The sequence below is a fragment of the Tamandua tetradactyla genome, chromosome 23, assembly GCF_023851605.1.
Source record: "Tamandua tetradactyla isolate mTamTet1 chromosome 23, mTamTet1.pri, whole genome shotgun sequence".
Taxonomy (NCBI): Eukaryota; Metazoa; Chordata; class Mammalia; order Pilosa; family Myrmecophagidae; genus Tamandua; species Tamandua tetradactyla.
The window spans coordinates 22,861,597-22,882,965 of NC_135349.1; the positions used below are offsets into that span (position 1 = coordinate 22,861,597).

Genomic DNA, 21,369 nt, shown 5'->3' on the forward strand with positions numbered 1-21,369 from the left:
CAGTAAATATCTTGAGGAAATGAAATGAAAACACAACATATCAAAATTTGTGCAAGGAACAAAGCAAGTGTTGAGAGGGAAATTTATTGCCTTAAACACCTATATTAAAAAGGAAGAAAGGGCAGAATTCAAGAATTAATTGTCCACCTGTGGGAACTAAGAGAAAGAACAGCAAACCAATCCCAAAGCAAATGAAAGAAAATAAATAATGAACACTTGAGCAGAAATAAATGAAATTGAGAATATAAAAACAATTGAGAAAATCAACAAAACCACAAGTTGGTTCTTTGAGAAAATCAGTAAAATTGATGTGCACTTAGCTAGGCTGACAAAGAAATAAAGAGAGGATGCAAATAAAATCAGAAATGGAAGAAGGGACATAACAACTGACCCCATAGAAATAAAGGAGGTAATGAGAAGATATTATGAGCAACTATATGCTAAAAATCTAGACAGCATAGATGAAATGGACAGCTTTTTAGAAAGACATGAACAACCAACATTAGAAAACTTAAGAAGAAAGGTGACTTCAACAAACCAGTCACAAGTAAAGATGTTGAGTCAGTCATCAAGAAGCTTCCAAAACAGAAAAGTCCAGGACCAGATGACCTCACATGTGAATTCTAATAAGCATTCAAGAAAGAATTAGTACCAATCCTGCCAAAACTCTTCAAAAAATTGAACAAGAGGGAAAACAATGAACAAATAACTAACTGTAGCAGTCTGAATAGAGGCCCCCCCCCAAAGATATCAGGTCCTAATATCTGTACTCCATGTTAACTTATATGGAAAAATGACTTTTAGAGATGTGAATCAGTTAAGGATCTTGAAATGGAGAGATTTTCCTAGGTTTTCCAGGAGGGCTCTAAATCCAATCACAGTCTCTGTAAGAGAGGTAGAGGGAGATATGATGCACAGAGGAAAGCAGGAGGCAATGTAACCTCAGAGGTTGAGGCTGCAGGGATTCAGCAGCAAGCTAAGAGCTGCTGACAGCCATTGGAAGATCAAAGAAGCAAGGAATGGATTCTCCCTGTAACTTGAACCATTAGAGGGAGCAAGATCCTGCCCTACCTTGATTTTATGATACTGATTTAGAACTTCTGGCCACCAAAAGTGTGAGAACATACATTTTTATTGCTTTAAGAAATCAACTTTGCGGTAATTTGTTACAGCAGCCATGGACCAACTTTTTAATCATGTACCACAAATACACTAAATCAGAAAACACTAATAGAATGCCTCCAATTGCACTTGCTAGGAAAACAAAATGTTTAGTGCTCCTATTATTATTATTTACTATTGTGCCAAATTCCTGAGCAGTACAAAAATTCAAGAAGCATGAAATTTAAAAAGCCATGATTGTTTACCAAGATCATTCATAAGTTGACAAAAGCAGTAGTGAGACCACTAAGAAACTAATGTATCTTCATGCAATAGATATTCAATTTCATCTAGAAGGATGTTCAAGTCTGAAAAAATAAAGTAAAATTATGTAAGAATATTTGGATGGTACTAGGAGTTGAATTGTGAGTCCCCAAAGACATGGTGGAGTCTTAAACCCTCATATGGTGAATTTGACATTATAAGGGAAGAATCTCTTTCAGGAAATTATCAGTTAAGATGAGTCTAGATTGAATTAGGGTGAGGCTTTAATCCAATATGACTAGTGATCTTATAGGAAAAGGAAATGTGGACACAGAGAGAGAAGTCAGCCATGTAATGAGAGGCAGATACTGAAGCACAAGGATTGCAGACAAACACCAGAACCCAGGAGAGAGGCAGGGAACAGATTCGTCCCTACAGGTGTCACAGGGTGCAGGACTTGTCTGACAGCTTGATTTTGGACTTCTGGCCCCCAGTACTGTGAGATAGCAAACATTTGTTGTTTTAATCTACCCATTTTGTAGCAGTCCTAGAAAACCAAGATGAGGAAAATACTTTTTCTGATACCTTCTGATAAAAAGATAATTATAAAGCAAAAATTTCATTAAAGGAGTTGTAATATTGTTCTGAAAGATTAGTAAAAGATAATGATGCTCATCTTACCACCATTATTTAACATTGCTTTGGAAGATGTGCTCAATACAGCAAGAGTTTAGAAAGTAAATAATCAGTATAGGAAATAAGAAAAATTAATATTACTGATAGGTAATATGATTGCCTTTCAAGAAACCAAAACATGAAGTTATTATATTTAATAATATAATTCAGTAATGTGGCAAAGTATCAAATATTTAGAGTAGAATTGGTGGAACGTTATAACCAGAAAATAACCATTTATAAAAGAGTAGACAATAATGCCATTTAGTACAGCAATAATAATTAATATATCTAATGATTAACTCATAAGAAGTAGGCATATCAGATTGGAAAAGAAATATTGAGTAATATAGATATATTTAATGTTGACTTGAGAATTGATTAGAAGTGTCTCAACTGGAAACACATCAAATATTGTTAAATTAATATTTAAAACAAATTATTTTTCACAAAAATGACAATAAACATTTTTAACATTTTTTAATTGTGAAAAATGACATATACACAAAAAAGCAATGAATTTCCAGATACATTTTAATGAGTAGTTAGATAACAGAATTTGAAGTTTGGTATGGGTTACAGTTTCATGAGTCTTCATTTCTTTTTTTTTTTTCTAGCTGCTCCAAGACACCGGAGACCAAAAGAAGTATTAACATACTGATTCAGCAATCATATTATTCATTTGTTAAATTCTATCTTCTTTATTATACTCTTCTTTTTCTTTGAAAAACAACATATATACAAAAAAAATCAATAAGTTTCAAAGTACATTGCAACAATTAACTGTAGATCAGATTTCAGAGTTTGGTATGGTTTAAAATTCCACAATCTTAGGTTTTTGTTTCCAGCTGATCTAAGGTATTGGAGACTAAAAGAAATATCAATATACTGATTCAGCATTCATACTCATTTGTTAAACCAGACCTTCTCTGTATAACTCCATTATCACCACTGATTTTTCTCTTGCTCTTTAGAGGTATTTGGGCTAAGGCCTTTCTAACTTTTTCATGTTGGAAGGGACTTTTACTAATATAGGATAAGGGGATGGAATTATATAATCTGGACAGGCTGACCCCTCTGCATTTCAGGACTTATCTGGTCCAGGGAACCATCTGGAGATTTGTAGGTTTCTGGAAAATTACCCTAGTGCATGGAACCTTTGTAGAATCTTATATAATACACTAGGTGCCCTTTAGGATTGGCAGTAATGGTTTGGGTTGGGGGTTTGCAAGTGATGACAGTAGCAAAGTCTAACTGAAGCTTGCATAAGAGTGACCCCCAGAATAACCTCTTGACTGTTTTTGAAATATCTCAGCCACTGATACCTCATTTGTTTCACTCCTTTTCCCCTTTTGGTCAGGATGGCATTATTGGTCACATGGTGCCATGGTCAGAATCATCCATGTGGGTCATCCACCATGCTGCCAAGGAGACATTCATCGCTTGATGTCATGTCTCATGTAGTGGGGAGAGCAATGGTTTCACTTGCAGATTTGTGCTTAGAGAGAGAGAGAGGCCACATCTGAATGACAAAAGAGGTCTTCCAGAGGTGACTCTTAGGCATACCTATAGGTAGGCTAAGCTTCTCTGATACATACATAAGCTTCACAAAAGCAAGCCTCAAGATCAAGAGCTTGGCCTATTGATTTGATTGTTCCTAATGTTTGACACAGTATCAGGTATTTCCCTGATGGTAAAGTTTAATAGTTCCTCATTGTTTCTTCTATCCATCAAGGGACTCTGCCAATACTTTTTGATCATCTGCTTAATATACTCTGGGATGTATCCAGGCATTACATTAAGCTATACAGGATTAAAGTCTCTCATTCTTATTCTGGGCTCCCTGTGTTTGGATTGTTTAAATGATTTATCCATACAAGTTGAGTTAGAGTATGTGTTGCTGAAAATTTAGGTTCTGGAGAAAATAAACCTTTCTGGTCTCAAATAGTAGGTGAAGTTCTAAAATACAGGCAATGTCTTCCTTACCAGTGTGTCTGAATTACTCTAATCCTGACCTGATTGCTTTTGTTCTTATATCTAAATACCAGGTTATATATATATATAAAACAGTCCCTCAAAATCCAGAAATAACAATTGCCACTCCAGACTAAGTGTGACTGATATAAGAATTTGCAGTGTATGCCCCAATTGAGATCATACAATATTTGCTCTTTTGTTTCTGATTTATTTTGCCTCACCAAATGTCCCACATGTTCATTCACATTGCTGTATGCCCTAAAACTTCACTTATTTTTTCAGCAGCACAATTTTGAACCATATGTATACACCATGGTTCACCACTCTACTTCTCAGTTAGTGCATCTTTCAGCTACCTCCATCTACTGGGCCTCACATTTAATGTTCAAAGACAACAGTCCATCAATTTTAGATAATTTTATTGTTCCCGAGAGAAAGATAGCCAATAAACACACCTTAACCAAATAAAAAATTCAAGCTTCTCCTAAACTCTATTCCCTCCCCTCATTATGTACCCCTGGTATTGCTGTGGTACTGTTGGTGTTTTCTGTTAACCATGGCCCACAGCAGAAATAGCATTTTCTCCCTCTGCCCTGAAATTATGCACATTTTTTTCAAGATCCATACCTTTGCAGTAGTTCATGCATTTAAGGATGTCATTTTATCTTATTGCTGCATGGAATTCCATCATGTGTATGTGCCACAATTTGTTAATCCACTCATCTGTTAATGGATATTTGATCATTTTCATCTTTTGGCAATTATGAATAGTGCTACTATGAACACCGGTGTGCAAACCTCTGTGTCACTGCTTTCACCCCTCCTGGATATATACTGAGTAGCGGTATTGCTGGGTCATAGGGCAACTCGATATTTAGTTTTCTTAGGAGTCACCGACTTACTTCTAAAGTGGCTGAACCATTATATTTTCCCACCAATAGTGAATATGGGTTTCGGTTTCTCTTCATTCCTCCAACATTTATACTTGCTGAATTTATTTATTAGCTCAAGTAACTTTGCTATAGATTTCTCAATATTTTCCAAGCATAGTAACATGTCATCTGAAAATAGTGAAAGTTTACTTCTTCCTTTCCAATTTGGTTGCTTCATTTCTTTTTCCTGCCTGATTGCTCTAGGTAGAACTTCTAGTACAATATTGAGTAATAGTGATGACAGAGGGCATCCTTGTCTTATTTCCAATCATAGGGGAAATCTTTCAGTCTCTCTACAGTGAGTACAATGCTGGCACTAACTTTATTATATCGAGGAAGTTAACTTTGATTCCTATTTTTCTAAATATTTTTATCAGAAAAGGATATTGAATTTTGTTGAATGCTTTTTCTACATCACTTGAGATGATCATGTGATTTTTTCCTTTTGATCTGTTAATGTGCTGTATTACATTAATTGATTTTCTTGAGCTGAACCATCCTTACCTTCCTGGTATAAACCCCACTTGGCTGTGGTGTAAAATTCTTTTAATGTGTTGTTGGATTTGATTTGCTAGTATTTTGATGAGAATTTTTGCATTTATGGTCATTACAGAGATTGGCCTGTACTTTTCCTTTCTTGTAACATTTTAACCAGATATCGGTATTAAAGTGATGTTAGTCCAATAAAATGAGTTAGCTAGAATTCATTTTTCCTCAATTTCTTGGAAAAGTTTGATCAGGATTGTTGTTAATTCTTTTTGGAATGTTTGATAAAATTTCCCTTTGTAACCATCTGGCCCTGGGCTTTTCTTTTTAGAAAGATTATTGATGATTGATTGAATCTCTTGTGACTGGTTTGTTGAGATCTTCTATTTCTTCTTCAGTCAGTGTAGCTTGTTCATGTGTTTCCAGGAATTTGTCCATTTCATCTAAGTTATCTAGTTTGTTGGCATATAACTGTTCATAGTACGTCCTATATTTATTTCTTCAGGGTCTGTGGTAGTGACCACCTTCTCATTTCTGATTTTGTTTATTTGCATCCTCTCTCTTCTTCTTCTTTTTCAGCCTTGCTAGTGGTCCACTGATTTTATTGATTTTCTCAAAGAATCAAAGTTTGGTTTTATTGGTTCTTTCTATTGTTCATTTGCTCTCCCATTCATTTAAATCTGCCTCAATCTTTGTTATTTCTCTTTCAAGTTTCTCCAGGAGAGCAATTAGGTCCTCAATTTTTGCTCTTTCTTCATTTTAATACAGGCATTTAGGGCAATAAATTTCCCTCTCAGAACAGCCTTTGCCACATCCTTAAGTTCTGATATGTTGTATTCTCATTTTCATTCCTCCCCAGATAGCTACCAATTTCCCTAGCAATTTCTTCTTTGGCCCACTGTTCTATTAAAAGTGTGTTATTTAATTTCTATGTATTTGTGAAAGTTCTCATTCTTTGGTGGTTATTGATTTCCAGTTTCATTCTATTGTGATCAGAGAGAGTGCTTTGAATAATTTTAATGTTTTTTAAATTATAAAACCTGTTTTGTGTTCTAGCATATGATCTATCTTGGAGAATGTTCTATGAGTGCTAGAAGAGAATGTATATTCTGGTATTTTGAGATGTAATGACCTATATATGAAAATTAGGTCCAATTCATTCATCAAAATTTTAAGTTGTCTATTTCTGTGTTGTTTCTCTGCCTGCTTGTTCCATCTATAGAGGACCCTGGTGTACTGAAATCTCCTGCTATGATTGTTGAAACATCTATCAGTCCTTTCAGTTTTGCTAATATCTGTCTTATGTACTTTGGAGCTCCTTGGTTGGGAGTGTAAACATTTATGATTGTTAATTCTTCTTAGTGAATTGCCCCTTTTATTAATATATACTATCGTTCTTTGTCTTTTGTGATGTCTTTTTATTTCAAGTCTGTTTTGTCTGTATTAGTATAGCTACTTCTGCTTTCTTTTTGTTACAGTTTACATGGAACTTCCATGCTTTCACTTTCAATCTAGTTGCAATCTTATTTCTAATAAATATCTCTTGTAAGCAGCCTATAGCTGGATTACATTTCCTTATCCATTTTGCCAATCTGTATCTTTTAATTAGTAAGTTTAGTGTATTAAAATTCAAAGTTTAGTGTATTAAAATTCAAAGTTATTACTCTAAAGGCATTTCTTGAATCCGCTATCTTATGCTTTTAATTTTATTTGTCAGATCTATATATAATTTTATCTATTCTGCATTTACAAACATGAGTACATTTGAAATAATTTAACTTTCCATATCACAGCTAAATTGCAGGAAAATTTCTGTCCTCATGACATTTTCCCTTCCATTTTCTATTTCATATGCATTTTTTTCCATTTTAAAACACTTATATTCCAGGAAACAGAAGAAAGTAGATATCAATCAAAGATCTTTCAGGTCAATTCCCAAAACATAAGTCAATGGCAAAAATTACCAATGAAACTTAGAAACAGGTTTGACTACATAAAAGCCAAAGTCTTTACACATCCAAAGGCGCACAAATCAGTTATGCTTTTTATGTACAGGGGTCATAGTACTAGCCATAACAACAATAGCCTCAAACAAAGAATTATTAGTGTTAGCAAAACCTGGAAATCTGTACTGTGAGGAGGTGAAAATATTGCTTTCCTATCTATTGCTTTTAGAAAATTCAGGCAGTGGTTCATTCTTTTATTGGAAAAGAAAAGAAAAGTTTAAATGCCCTACACTATGACAGGTAACAGGTATTACCTATAATTGTTATGTATTGAGAGATGAAAGATGCTAGAGGCCCATTACATGGACCCTTGTTCACCTCACATTACACACTAAGGAAGGAAGATTTCATCATCAACACTGTTTTGTTATTGATTGAAATAAATAAGATCAGATGCCAATATCTGTTACTTCAATACCAACTTAACTTTAATAATAAACACAAACTTTGTTCCTATACCCCCTTTCCCTCACCTTTATGTAATACTCATCATAAATTACATGTTTATGCATTATGAGTCCAACTGATTTATCTTTACATTTGATGCATATGCCTTTTAGATTCTGTAGGAAGTAAAAATTGAGTTAAAAATAAAAAATACAATAGTACTGGTATTTATATTTGTCTATGTCCTGACCCTCACCAAAGATCCTTATTACTTTTTGTTGCTGTTTTGTTTTTTTGTAATTTTAAAATTTTTATTCTTTGTAAGATCTGTATTTCTTTGTGCAGCTTTGATCTATTGTCCATTGTCCTTTCCACTTGCAAAATTTGGTAGTATCTCTCTTTTCTCCCCTAGATATTTTAGTTTATATTTCCTTAAATCAAGGAGACTCATTTAACAATACAGTTTATGTCCATCAAAACTGATTTCATTGATATAATAATGCCATCTAATTCACAGACCCCATACAAACTTAGCTGATTGTCCCAATTAAGTTCCTGTTTGTTCCAGCATCTCAATCTGGAATCACATGTTGCATTTGATTATCTTCTTTTGTCTCTTTCAATCTGGAACCCTTCTGTTTTTCCTCTTCTATGATGATGTGATGCTTTTGAGGAGTACATATCACTTACTTTGTGGGATGGCCTTCCATTTGGTTTATCTAATGCTTCTTCTTGATTAAATTCAGGACATCCTTTTTTTTGTCAGAAATACCACAGAAATGATGCTGTATTCATATCAGCATATCATATCAAGAAGCACACATTGTCAGTTTGTCCCATTATTGGCAATGTTAACTTTGATCAGTTGGTTAGAATAGAATCTGCAAAGTACTTCCATTAAAGTTAATCTTTAAAAAGTCCTTTGTGAGGAGATTTGTTGAGACTATGTAAAAATCCAATTTCTCATCATATTGTCTGATTCAATTATTACTATGGTAGTTACCAAATGGTAAGTCCATTATTTCTTCTACTTGGTTGGCATTATACTCTAATGAAGAGCTTTTCCTTCTCTATTTGCTCATTCATTCTTTTATTTACATCATTTTGGATACACGAATTCGTACTTTATCCAGTAGATTACAGTATAATACTTTTATCATTTATTGTGATGCTGAAATTTTCCCAGATTTGGGAATCTCTTCAAGATTGCCTCTGTATCCTTTTGACATGTCCTCATCACTTTTTCTAAAAAGAAGTTTTAGTGAGATATATTCACATAGCATACAATACATCCAAAATCATCCAAAGCCTACAATCAGTGGCTTTTAGTATAATCACAGAGTTGTGTGTTCATCACCACAACCAATTTTAGTACAATTTCAGTCTTCAAAAAAAGAAATGCCTCATATTCTGTCCAAAGTCCTAGATAACCACTAGTCACATTATGTCTCTCTAGGGTTATTTATATTAACATTTTATACAAATGGAATTGTATATTATGTAGTACTTTGTGTCTGGTTTCTTTCACTTAGCATAATGTTCTTTAATGATTGCTTATTTTTATTAGACAAGTCCATGTTTACATAAAGGCAATGTAAAAAATACAATGTTTCCATATTCCTCTCTATTTTTGACACTTTATATTGGTTTAGTATCTTTGTTACAATAGATGAAAGAATATTAAAATATTACTGTTAACTAAGCCCATTGTTTACATTGGGTATTTCCCTCCATATATTAGCCTTTTATTAACACCTTGTAATAGTTACATACTTTTGTTATAATTCATAAAAGACTTTCTTATACCTACTGTGAAGCATAGTCATTGCTACAACTGGTTTAACTGTGTTATATAGTCCCACTTTTTCTCTCCTAACTTACTTTCTAGTAACATAAATGATCCAAAAGTGTACAATTCAGTGACCTTAAGTGTATCCATGATATTTGGCAACCATCACCTACCACCATTTCGTTCAAGAACTTTTTCACCACCCCCAAAATAAACCCTGTCTTTGCATATTGACCTGGGTGAGGAGTCTCCTTCAGAGCTTACCTATACAAAGAGTTTAAAGACTAGCTCTAAGAAAAACTGTAAAGGCCACATTAATCCTTTTGCACATTGTCTTTCCATGGACCTGTACATGTGGTTGTAGGAATTGTCCAATTTCACGAGCATGCATGTTTATTCTTCCCAAGGAGACAGTTTCCTCTTAGTCCAATCCCTGCACAGTATATTCCACACAATATCTTGTGTGGAATTTCTTGCCCCAGGCAGCCACTATAAGCTGCGCTTCTACAGTGTTTTGTAGTAAAGTTCTATGAAATATGTTATACATGCAGGGCAAGTTCTGGGATGGCAAGTCCACCAGGCAGACCCAGCTAACATGCATGCTCTCAGTATGTGCACAAGTGTCACTTGTCTCCTTCTGGAACAAAGACCATGGAACAGCACTGGGAGTGTGGGTGGCTCCATACCAAGGCAGTGAGGGTCAGCAAAGAGGTCTGCCAAGCAAAATAAGACCCTCCCACTTTTAAAAAGCCTTCTTCTTGATTGCACACTGGCCTTCTTACTGTCCTTTAACTGCTTGCCAGAACTTTCAAAAAGATACCTCTGCCAGTTCTTTCTGGTTGTTCAAAGTTTCTGGGGGAGCCTACCCAACACAAATGCAGTGTGTGGGATTTTATTTGTCTTTCAGGTCTCTCTCTTGTCCCAGGACTTTGTTTATTAAGTGTTTTGGAGTTCCCTTGTTTACAAGAGTTTGACAATTCTCTGTTATTCAAAAGACAGATCTCCGTCTATTAATAGAATACAGTGATGGAGTCCCCATTACAGTCAATGATGCTGCTGCCAGGCTTGGAAGAACTTCCCAGTCAGAGTCCACAAAGAGTCAATGGGATCAGGGAGCAGGTGGGAATAACACAACCTGGGGCCTTCAGGCCAACCACTGCCTCATCCTTCTTCTCAGGGTTGTAGACTTGAAGGTCAGAATCACAGAGTTTTAGCCAGTACTGTGGAAATGGCCACTGTAAATACAACTCCAAAGTCCACTCATCATAGATGCAGGAGGCCATTTTGGGATGAGCAATGAAGACCAAAGAGAAGAAGAAGCACAAGATGAGGAATATGAAGAGAATGTAGCTTAGAGCCTGGTTGCTTCCCTTGACTATAGGAGAATTTTTGTGTTGCATGAAGCTCACCAGGACTGCAGCAGTGAGGAGGGAGAAGCACAGAGCTGTGCAGGTCAGAGCTGCCCCTTAAGGTTCTCCATAAGTCAGGAAAAAGGTCACAGCCTTATGGAGGCAGTGATATCTCTCAGTATTTGGGTATTGAGAGTCTCAAATCCAAATTTGTTGAGAAACCGTGGTAACCACTAAGACAAAGATTCATGATTAGAACTCATTTTCATAGACTATTGTGTGATGTTTTGTACAGTCAACACTATTAAACCAAAGATCTCTGCTTACCATGAAAATGTAGAAGAATTGCCCATAATGCTGACGCTTGAACTCAGAGAATATAAAGACAAGAATGTAATATGTAACCTGATATTTAGAGATAAGAACAAAGCTGATCAGGTTGGGGTTAAAGTACTTCAGAACACATGGGTAACAAAGACAATATCTATATTTTAGAACTACACATACTCTTTGAGACCAAAGAAAGAAAGGTTTATTTGGTTTGGAACCAAAATCTTCTGTAGCACATAATCTAACTCAATTTATCTGTATAGCTCATTTGAACAACTGAAACACAGGGAGCCCAGAATAAGAAAGAGGTCCTTTAATCCTTTATAACTTAATATAATATCTGGATATATCCTAGAGTATATTAAGCAGATAATCAAAAAGTATTGGTAAAGTCTGTTGAAGGATGGGAGAAAAAATGTGGAACTATTAAACTTTACCATCAGGGAATCCCCTGATATTGTATTAAACTTTAGGGACACCCAAATCAGTAGGCCATGTCCCTGATCTTGAGGTTTACACTTGTAAAGCTTCTGTAAGTAGTGGAGACACTTAGCCCACCTATAGGTATGCCTAAGAGTTACTTCTGGAGGACCTCTTTTGTTATACAGATGTGGTCTCACTCTCTCTAAGAACAAATTGAAATTATTGTCCTCCCCACTATATGGGAAATGACATCCAAGAGTGAAAGTTTCCTTGGCAATGTGGGAGATGACTCCCAGGGATGAATCTGGCCCTGGCACTGTGGGCTCAATAATTTCATCCTGACCAAAAGGGGGAAAAGAATTGTAACTAATAAAGTATCAGTGGCTAGAGAGTTCAAATAGAACCAAGAGGCTACTCTGGAGGTTGTGTGTTATGAAAGTTTGCTACCTATTATAGCCTTCCAATCCCCAACCAGGACCATTCCAGCCAATCCTAAAGAACACCTAGGGCAATATATAAGGTTCTACAAGGGTTCCATGCATTAGTGTAACTTTCTAGAAACCTTCAACCTCCAGATGTGTCCCTGGACCAGATCAATCCAGAAACCTAGAAGGCACAGCTTCTCCAGAACATCAGTTAGTTCCATCTCCCTACCCCATATGAGTGACAGACCATTCCATCATGAAAAAAGCTAGAATGGCCATAGCCCAAACACCCCTAAAGGGAGGGAAAGAGAGATCAAAGGTGATGGTGGAGTCATACAGAGAAGATAAGATTTAACAAATAAATATGATTGCTAAATCATTAAATTGATATCTCCAGTATCTTAGAGCACCTAGAAGTAAAAATCTAAAATTGTGGAATCTTAACCCATGACAAACTCTGAAATATGTTCTACAACTAATTGTGGTGTTGTGCTTTGAAATTTTTGTTTCTTTGCTTTGTTTATATATTATACTATACAATAAAAATGTTAAAAAAAAAAAAAAAAAAGAAAGAAAAGAAAAGAGACAAGAATGCTGAGCAACAGGATGAAATGCAGATGCCAAGGGCTAAGAAATGGTCTCTGATGCTTTCTGGTGCCTATTGCAAAATGGCCTGGGTTCTCAAGCCAAACTAAACAGATTTAGTTTAGATTTGTATGTTCCATAATTCTTATCTTTGTTGAATAATTTAATACCTCAGTAAAACACTTTATCCACCTGTAAATGGATGAAAACGATATCTCCAAATGGATTTCTTATGAAAGTTTATATAAATAACACAGAAATGCAGTATAGAATGAGTTAAATGAAGACAGATCACCATCATTATCCTATTTATTCTGAACTTCTACATTTCTTCTTCACTTTTTATTCATCTATCAATAACCTCTGCTTCCTCCTTATCTAACTCTCCTCTCTATTTCATCATTCCCACTAAACTATCATTTGGCTTTTCCTCTACATCTTCCTACCTACCCACCATCTACTGTCACCATTTCCTTTATCCTCCAGCTCTCACCATCAGACATACTAAGCCCATCATTGGAATTCCTGGACATCTTTGACCCAAAGGATGGCAGATCAGATTCCTTTAAAAATAAAGGTTAAAACTAATACACAGACTTGGAGCTGATGACAGTTCTGTGAACTGATGGGCAGTTCTACAAAGGAAGGAGGCTTAAGATGGTATCAGAGAACCACTTAGTAGAAAATAAACACAAATCTTTATCTTTTGGCTTTCATCTTGGTCTATTGAATTGTAAGAGGGAAAATCTACAGCTCCTTTCTAGTGTAGTTAATTTATGCCTTTCAGCTACAGATGTACCCTTCATTCTGTGTAAATAGACCTCAGCCCTTTAAATGCTTTGCCTTTGTCATCTGGCATGGAAGTTTCGTCAGTGAAAGGCACACAAAAGGCATTGTGGAAGGAAAGGAGTTTTCTTTTCCTGTGTGCTCACATGGCAGGCTCCTGCAGCTCTCCTTGCTTTTCCAGTGCACTGATTCTGCAGTACATGGTGGTCAGCAGTCCCAAACAGCCAGCCACGGTCTTCATTTACCAACTGCTTCATTAGTGGCTTTGTAGCAGACTTCTTCTGGCGAGACACCTTTCCATGTAAAGCTTTTCCCAGCATCTTAGAGGGCAGAAATCTAGAAGTTCCACAAGCACAGCTCCCCAATGACTTCTCTGTTATTCAGTGAACCACAGTGGTGAACCCAATGAAATCTGTGTTTCAGCCATAGGTGGGGAGAAGTCTTCTCAATCATAGGTTTAGTAGCTGCTCCTTTTATCTACTTTTACATTCTTTAGATTTCTACTTATTTCTCACTTACAAAATTCTCACTCCTCCAATCTCCTATTACATTTAATAATTCTCCATATTGAGATTTCCCTGTTCATATTACTGTGTGGTTTAACTCTAAGACTGGGCCCTGACTGGTAAACTGGTCAGGTTGTCTCTTGCTCAGGCCGAAAGATCTGAGACAACATTGCTGGCGTTATGGCACAAGGACTAAGTGTTTCCCACAGAGCATATTTTGTGCCTGATTCTGAGACTGCCGTGTCCTATCTTGACCTATGCTGTAGAGTCTACTGCTGTGGGGCTCAGTGCATCCTCCTATGGACAGGGCACTTGCTGAGCCTGTCAGGCACACTATTTATTCTGTGGCAACAAAATTAGTTCCTTACATGACATTAGCAAATTGACATGCAAAACTGTGGAAGATAATATTCTCCAAAGGGTTGGTCTCTAGGACACTGTTATTCATTTTTAGTGCCTAGTGGGGTGGAGAAATTGATCACCAAATATGCTTTCCCATTGTCTTTCATCTGAGCCCAAAGCCTCATATGAGGAGCCCCAGGAAAGAAGTGGTCCCCAGATCTTCATTCTCTCTGAGGAGAGGGAGGAAGGTTTGGCTAAAAAAGTTAGGATGATTCTAAAACCCACAAGGGATTTAAAAGCATTTCTAACTACCATGCCTATATAAATGTACATCCATGAACACACACTTGTTTTGCATTCAGGATTACTCTATTTCTAGACAAGGACAAGGACCCATTATATTGTGCTCACTCAAGAGTCAGGAACACACCAGTTAGCCCATTTTTGCTCTTTCCTAGCACAGATTTAGTCAACAGGTTTCATACTAGCTCTGCCTACTACACACTTCATCACTGACTGAGGCCTTTTCTGACATTTATGGAGCTGTTTCTGTGATGCTCCCTCTGATTTTTATTCTCCCAGTTCTGCAGTTTGCCCTCTGTGGGTGCAGTTTAGATGATCCTGGCTGCTTCATGAAAATGAAGCCCAGTATACACAGGGATGGAGACTTGATTATTGGTGGGTTTTCCCACTTTATACATTTTTAAGGGAATGGAAATGGTTTCTTTTCTGTCCTTTCACAGATGTGATTCTCCAAGAGTAAGTAACTGCTTTTTTGTTTTTTTTCCTGCCTGGTGGTGATGGGTGATGAGTGGGGTCTGTGTAATTTGCACATGCTCAGTCAAAGTGCTCTAAATTACAAAACCCTGTCATATTCTGTTTGTGTCTGTAACTAATATATTTTGAATCATCTTACTGATGTCTCTCTTTTCAAACTGAAAGTAAGAAATCCACTTTTCTTCCCTATGGTTTCTTTTCCATCTTCTTTGCCCTTCCCTACACCTAACAATAGTCTTTCCTACATCTCTTTGCTCCTGGCTTCTCAGCCAGCCTCCACAGTCCCTGACCTCACTGTCCTGCCATGGCTGTTCCAGGCAATGGAGGGATCCCCAGGGGAGGGGTAAGTGAGAGCCCTCAGACACACAGGGTGTGGTCTGAAGCTGAGCCTCAGAGGCCACAGCAGGTACTCTTCTCTACATTATTGGAATATGTCAACATTTCTTCATTTGACTAGAAAAATTCTAATAATTCTATAGAGAAGCCAGCAGTATCAAAGGATTCTTAGGATAAAATCTGTTTCATTGTAAAATATCTTATATTTTTATCAATAGGCTGAAAACCTTCTGATCTTGATAACCAGCCCAGAGTAAAACATGCCTCATTTATTAGATTTATTCCCTTCAATTTAATTCAGTTTCACTTACTGCTCTAGAGACAACGGGGATGGGAACTTATTTCAGAGTTTTATCGAGTGGGTTTTATTTCAGCACACTTTTATTTTAGTTTATACATATTTTACTCCAGGTTCATGGTGCTGTGGATATTCACTGTTGACCTGTGCCTCAGCTCTAGGACCTATGTGAGTTTAGGTCAGGCAGCTAATTGTTGTAGTGTACTTTGAAATTTATTGCTTTTTTGTATATATGTTATTCTTCATGAAAAAGAAAAAAAAGAGTAGGAAGAGTATACCAGGGGAGTTAGGATTTAACAAATGAATATGACTGCTGAATTATCATATTAATACTTCTTTTGGTCTCCAGTGTCTTGGAGCAGATAGAAGAAAAACAAAAAATTGTGGAACTGTAACCCATACTAAACTTTAAATTTTGTTCTATAGCTACTTGTAAAAACATACTGGAAATTTATTGCTTTTTTTGTATATATGTTATATTTCATAATAAAAAAAGTTTATCCTCAATGATCCATTGTGTAGCCATTTAAATATGTTTCATGTTTATATTTCAAGCTATTCTTTTTCTTTATATTTAGCCACATTTGATAAGAAATTCAGTATGCTGTCATTGCTTTCCTCCTTCCTTTCCAACATCCTCTAATTTTTTTCATAATCATTTGGGATTATTTTGCAGATATTTCTTAAATGGTATATCCTAGGAAAATATTGTATTTATTAACAAAGAAATCTTTTCATAACCAGAGTATTATTTCAAAAATCAGAATATTTATTTTGATGCAATACTATTTTCCAGTCTATAGCTCTTAGTTAAATCTAACCAATTCCTCAATAATGTCATTTATTACAACCATTTTAAAAATATATATATGTATATATTCACAATGAAACTTAGTGGAGGAAATATTCCAATCCAAACTTATGTTGCCAAATACTCAAGAATGATTTTTGCCAAAGTTTTTCAGCATAAAGACCACATGTGGGTGGACACAGTGGCTCTCAGGTACAGTTCTTGCCTGCCATGCTGGAGAACCAGGTTCGATTCCCAGTGCCTACCCATGCAAAAAAAAACAAAAACCAAAAACCAAATAACATGTGTGAGAAAATAATAGCAAAGAAATGTGAGACTTCCATTTTTGACTGCATGACATATGGGAATTTCAGAAGGTCCTAATAAAATGCAACTAGATCGTGAATAAATTCCTATATATTGTTGCAATTTTTGTATCATACAAAATAAAAGCAATTCTCATGGACAAAAATAAGAAAGAACATCTGATAACACCCAAGCATGAGCACTGAACTATTACTGTTTGCAAAGGGAGAGCTTAACAGCGCAGAAGAAGGAAGCCTGTGCTCCTTGAGCTTAGAGAGGGTCAGCCTGAGGCCTGGTCAGAGTCTGGCATAAACCTTGGCCAATATTGCCTCTGTCTTAAAGCAGAATGCAACTTGAACCCTCTTTAGAGAAACATGTTAAACACAGACCCAGATTATGTATAGATTAAATTCAAACAAGTATGAGATCACAATCTGCTAGTGGTTTTGCCAAATATATGAAATAATACAGAACAATAAATAAAACTCAGGATAAAATTAAATAGGTAGCTCCCCACACACTGGCTATTGTAATACCAGACCCCCCAAATAAACTATATAATATTATTTAAAAAACAAAATGGAATCACAAAAATGAATATGTAAACAGAGGCCATAAATATGCAAAGATTTGATAAAAAGTAAATACATTAGAAATAAAGACATGAATGTTGCAATAAATGTTGCAATATAGATATAATGCATTTTATTGGAGACTGCACAGAGTTGAAGAGAAAATTAATGAGAGTATAAATAAAAGGAATTGGATGGAATTTAGCACAGATAAGTAACTGTACAATATACATTTATAAAGAAATAAAAAAAAAACAATTGGCAATAGCTTTTAAGTTAGAGGAAGACTATGCAAAATTAAAAAAATTTGAAGTCAGATGCAGATCTAGTAACAAGAGAGGACATATTGGACAGGCAATATTTGAATAGCTATTATCTGATCATTTTCCAAACCAGACAAGAGACTAAATACAGAAAGTGGAAATCATACCCAAGACAATAAAGAAAAGTACATTAATCACTTAAAGGTTTTCATGAAAACTGAAGAACTTGAAATATGAAAGCATCCAGAAAATACTTGAGAAAAAAAGAATATAGCCAGAGAAGAATGACAAAAAGGAAAAATGTCCAACCAAAACATAGGTAAATAAGTAGGTACACCTAAATAAACATGCACAAAAGCAAAAAGAAAATGCATATACAAATGGGTCAGAACAACATAGATAAGAGGTTTAAAATAATCAAAAGTCACTCCTCTGTTTTACCATTTAATTGCTCTTACTAGGCAAGAGTTAACTGTTCTTTGGCTAGAGAGCATGTGATTATTTTTTATTTTTTAATGTAATTTTAATTACATATTTTCTTTTATACATTTGTTCTAGTTCATGGAAGAAGGTTTTCATATTTGTACTGTTAACCACAGTCATCATCCACTAAAGATTTATTGAGTTATAGAGTGCCAAGTCGTAACCTCTGACACTCCTCTGGTGACATATAGGACTCTAAACTTCCCTTGTGAACACATTCAACACAATTCAGCACTGTTAATTATGCTCACAATCATGTGGTGCAATCACCTGTATTCATAACCAATCTTTAAAATTCAACCAAGGTGAAAAAAAGAGCTGATTGTCAATTTCTGCTGCCAGTTGTTTTGCTACTGAGCCCTTTACAATCTCCATTTTTTCCCTTTTTCTATTGATCTTTTTTAAAGCCTTATTTAAAAACTTAGTGTGAATTCCACTACTGCAATCTGCTAACTGTATGATTTTAAGCTTTTCTCCAAAATGCTCTGAATTTAGATCCAATATTAGAAAATAACCTCCAACTTGCTAGAATGTAAGGACCATAAAATGATGGTTTTTAAAAATCAAAATATCTAGACACATTCAACATCCAAGTAAAAAACAAGTATTCTATCAGAGAGAGAGAGTATGTTGTAACACCTGCCTTGTGCTGACTGGAGATGAAGTGTAAGCAAGAGTGCTCAATTTGATTGTAGTTCATCTTTGGAATGATCACTCTTCTGGAACTTTGTTCTTCAGAAAAGTCTTGAGAATAGTCTTCTTTTGGAATTTTGTCCTTTAGAATAGTCATTTGAGGGACTTGATTGAAACTGCCCTCAGAATCTAGAGAACATTCTCTCTTTTTAAAATTTTTTCCCTCTAAAATGAAGACAGCTTAATGTTTTATGATTATAAAAATGATACTCACTATAAACAACTCAAACAACAGTAAAATAAAAATAATCTGAAATACAGTCACACCCAGAGAGTAAGAGAGAGAATTGCTGTATAAACACACACACAAATTTAATATAAAGTTCTACATGCTCTTTTGTTTCTTCAACAGTAAGTTATGGACATAACTGACAGAAACATAAGAAGCTTTCAGAAAGTGTCTTTGTGACTCAGCATTATTAAAATAAGCAGGGTAGGATCATTGCTTGTGCACGTGGCAACTGGATGTCCAAGTAATAGACACTGTCAGCTGCATCACATCCTACTTTCATCTTGGAGATTAGTATATGGAATGGAATTCATGGAAATTGCAACTCTTGAGTATCAAAGGAAGAGAAAACATGAATCCTAACATCTTATCACAATTCAATGTGGGGTTCCTTCTGAGGGAATTGATTAACCACCCTGTCTGGGGACCCTGGGATTGACCCTTGAAGATGGCATTACATATATAGATTAACTCCAGAGAAGCTCCAGAACGAGTTGTGGCCATGAAGATTCTTTTATTCAGTGGCTATATTCATGCATTGCCTTTTTGTTTTGTTTTGTTTTTTGAGAATAGATAGTGTATTGACCCTAATGAGCAAGGGTGTCTTCAAAGGAAGACACTAAGTGAGTGAATATGGATACTGGGTTGGAAAATAACATTCAAGGTAAATGACTGAACTTTGTCAGTTGATAACCTAGCTGAACGATGTGATTTTATATTAATGGATTTCATCTAAACACAATGCAGGAGAACTTTATAAAAACGATTTATGATATTTTGAAGCAGGAAACATTGTACCTGCAACTTTAGTGATGTTGTCTCCTATTGGTTTCAAATAAATTCACACCTACCTCCCTGTCTTGGGAGCAAGGATGTAACACAGATTCCCCATGCTAACTAAAATTATTTCATTTCTGTGAGATCTTCATTAAGTTATCTAAGAAAACAAATGCAATCTGGGCACCTTTTTACATTCTAATATATTCCAATAGAGGCTATTCACAGATGAATATATTCACTTGATTAAAATTACTTAGATAAGAAAGTTTTACTATTCATATTTGCTTTCAAAATGACCTATCCTATTCTTATCTGTGCAAAGATCAGTTGTGTGGCTTCTTAACATATCAGAATCTATTACGTAAATGAACTACTGCAAATTTCTGAACATTATAAGGCTTGATTTTGTAAGCATTGTATTATTTCAGTATGAATAAAGATGGGAAAGAATATGACTACCAGAAAAAAAATTCAACCAAGTTAAAAATTCTGTACATTTTAATAGAATATTATATGTGAGATCATACAATAGCTGTCCTTTTGTGTCTGACTTATTTCACTTCACATTATTCACTCAAGGTTTATCCATGTTTTCATTTGCTTTGAACAATATTCCATCATATGTACGTACCACGTTTCTTTTATCCATTCACCAGTAGATGGACACTTGGTGTTTCCGTTTTTGGCAATTGTGAATAATACCACTATTAACCTTGGTGGGCAAATGTCGGTTCATGTCCCAACATTCAATTCTCCTGCTTATATATCGAGTGGGAGGATTGCTGGTTCATAGGGCAACTCTATTTTCAGCTTTCAGCAGAATTGTCGAACCAATTTCTACAGTAGCTGTATAATTTTACATTTCCACCAACAGTGAATGTGTTCCTATTTCTCTTCATCCTCTCTAACATTTCTAGATTCCTGTTTGTTTAATAGTGGCCATTCGAAAAAGATGTAAAATGACACCTGTGTTAGTTAGATTCAGTTGTCAACTTGGCCAGGTGAGCATACCTAATCTTGTTGCTGCGGACATAAGCCAACGGTATGTGAACCTCATCTGTTGCCAATTACATCGGCAGTCGGCTAGGAGGCGTGTCTGCTGCAATGAGTGACGTTTGACTTAATTGGCTGGTGCTTAAATGAGAGAACGCAATGTAGCACAGCCTAGCAGCTCGGCATTCCTCATCTCTGCACTTGCAGCTCAGCCCAGGCCTTTGGAGATGCAGAAAGAAGTCACCCCGGGGAAAGTTGTTGGAACCCAGGGGCCTGGAGAGAAGACCAGCAGAGACCATCCTGTGCCTTCCACATAAGAAAGAGCCTCAGTGGAAAGTTAGCTGCCTTTCCTCTGAAGAAAAAACAAAATAAAGCCCCTTTTATTAAAAGCCAATCCATCTCTGGTGTGTTGCATTCCGGCAGCTAGCAAACTAGAACAACACCTCTTTGTGGACTTGATTTGCATTCCTTGATAGCTAATGAAGA

At 35.8% G+C, this 21,369-nt stretch overlaps 1 pseudogene; it reads left to right on the top strand.

Annotated features, from left to right (window-relative positions):
* Positions 1 to 21,369, top strand: part of LOC143666717 (vomeronasal type-2 receptor 116-like) — a 53,632-nt pseudogene that overhangs the window by 23,830 nt on the left and 8,433 nt on the right.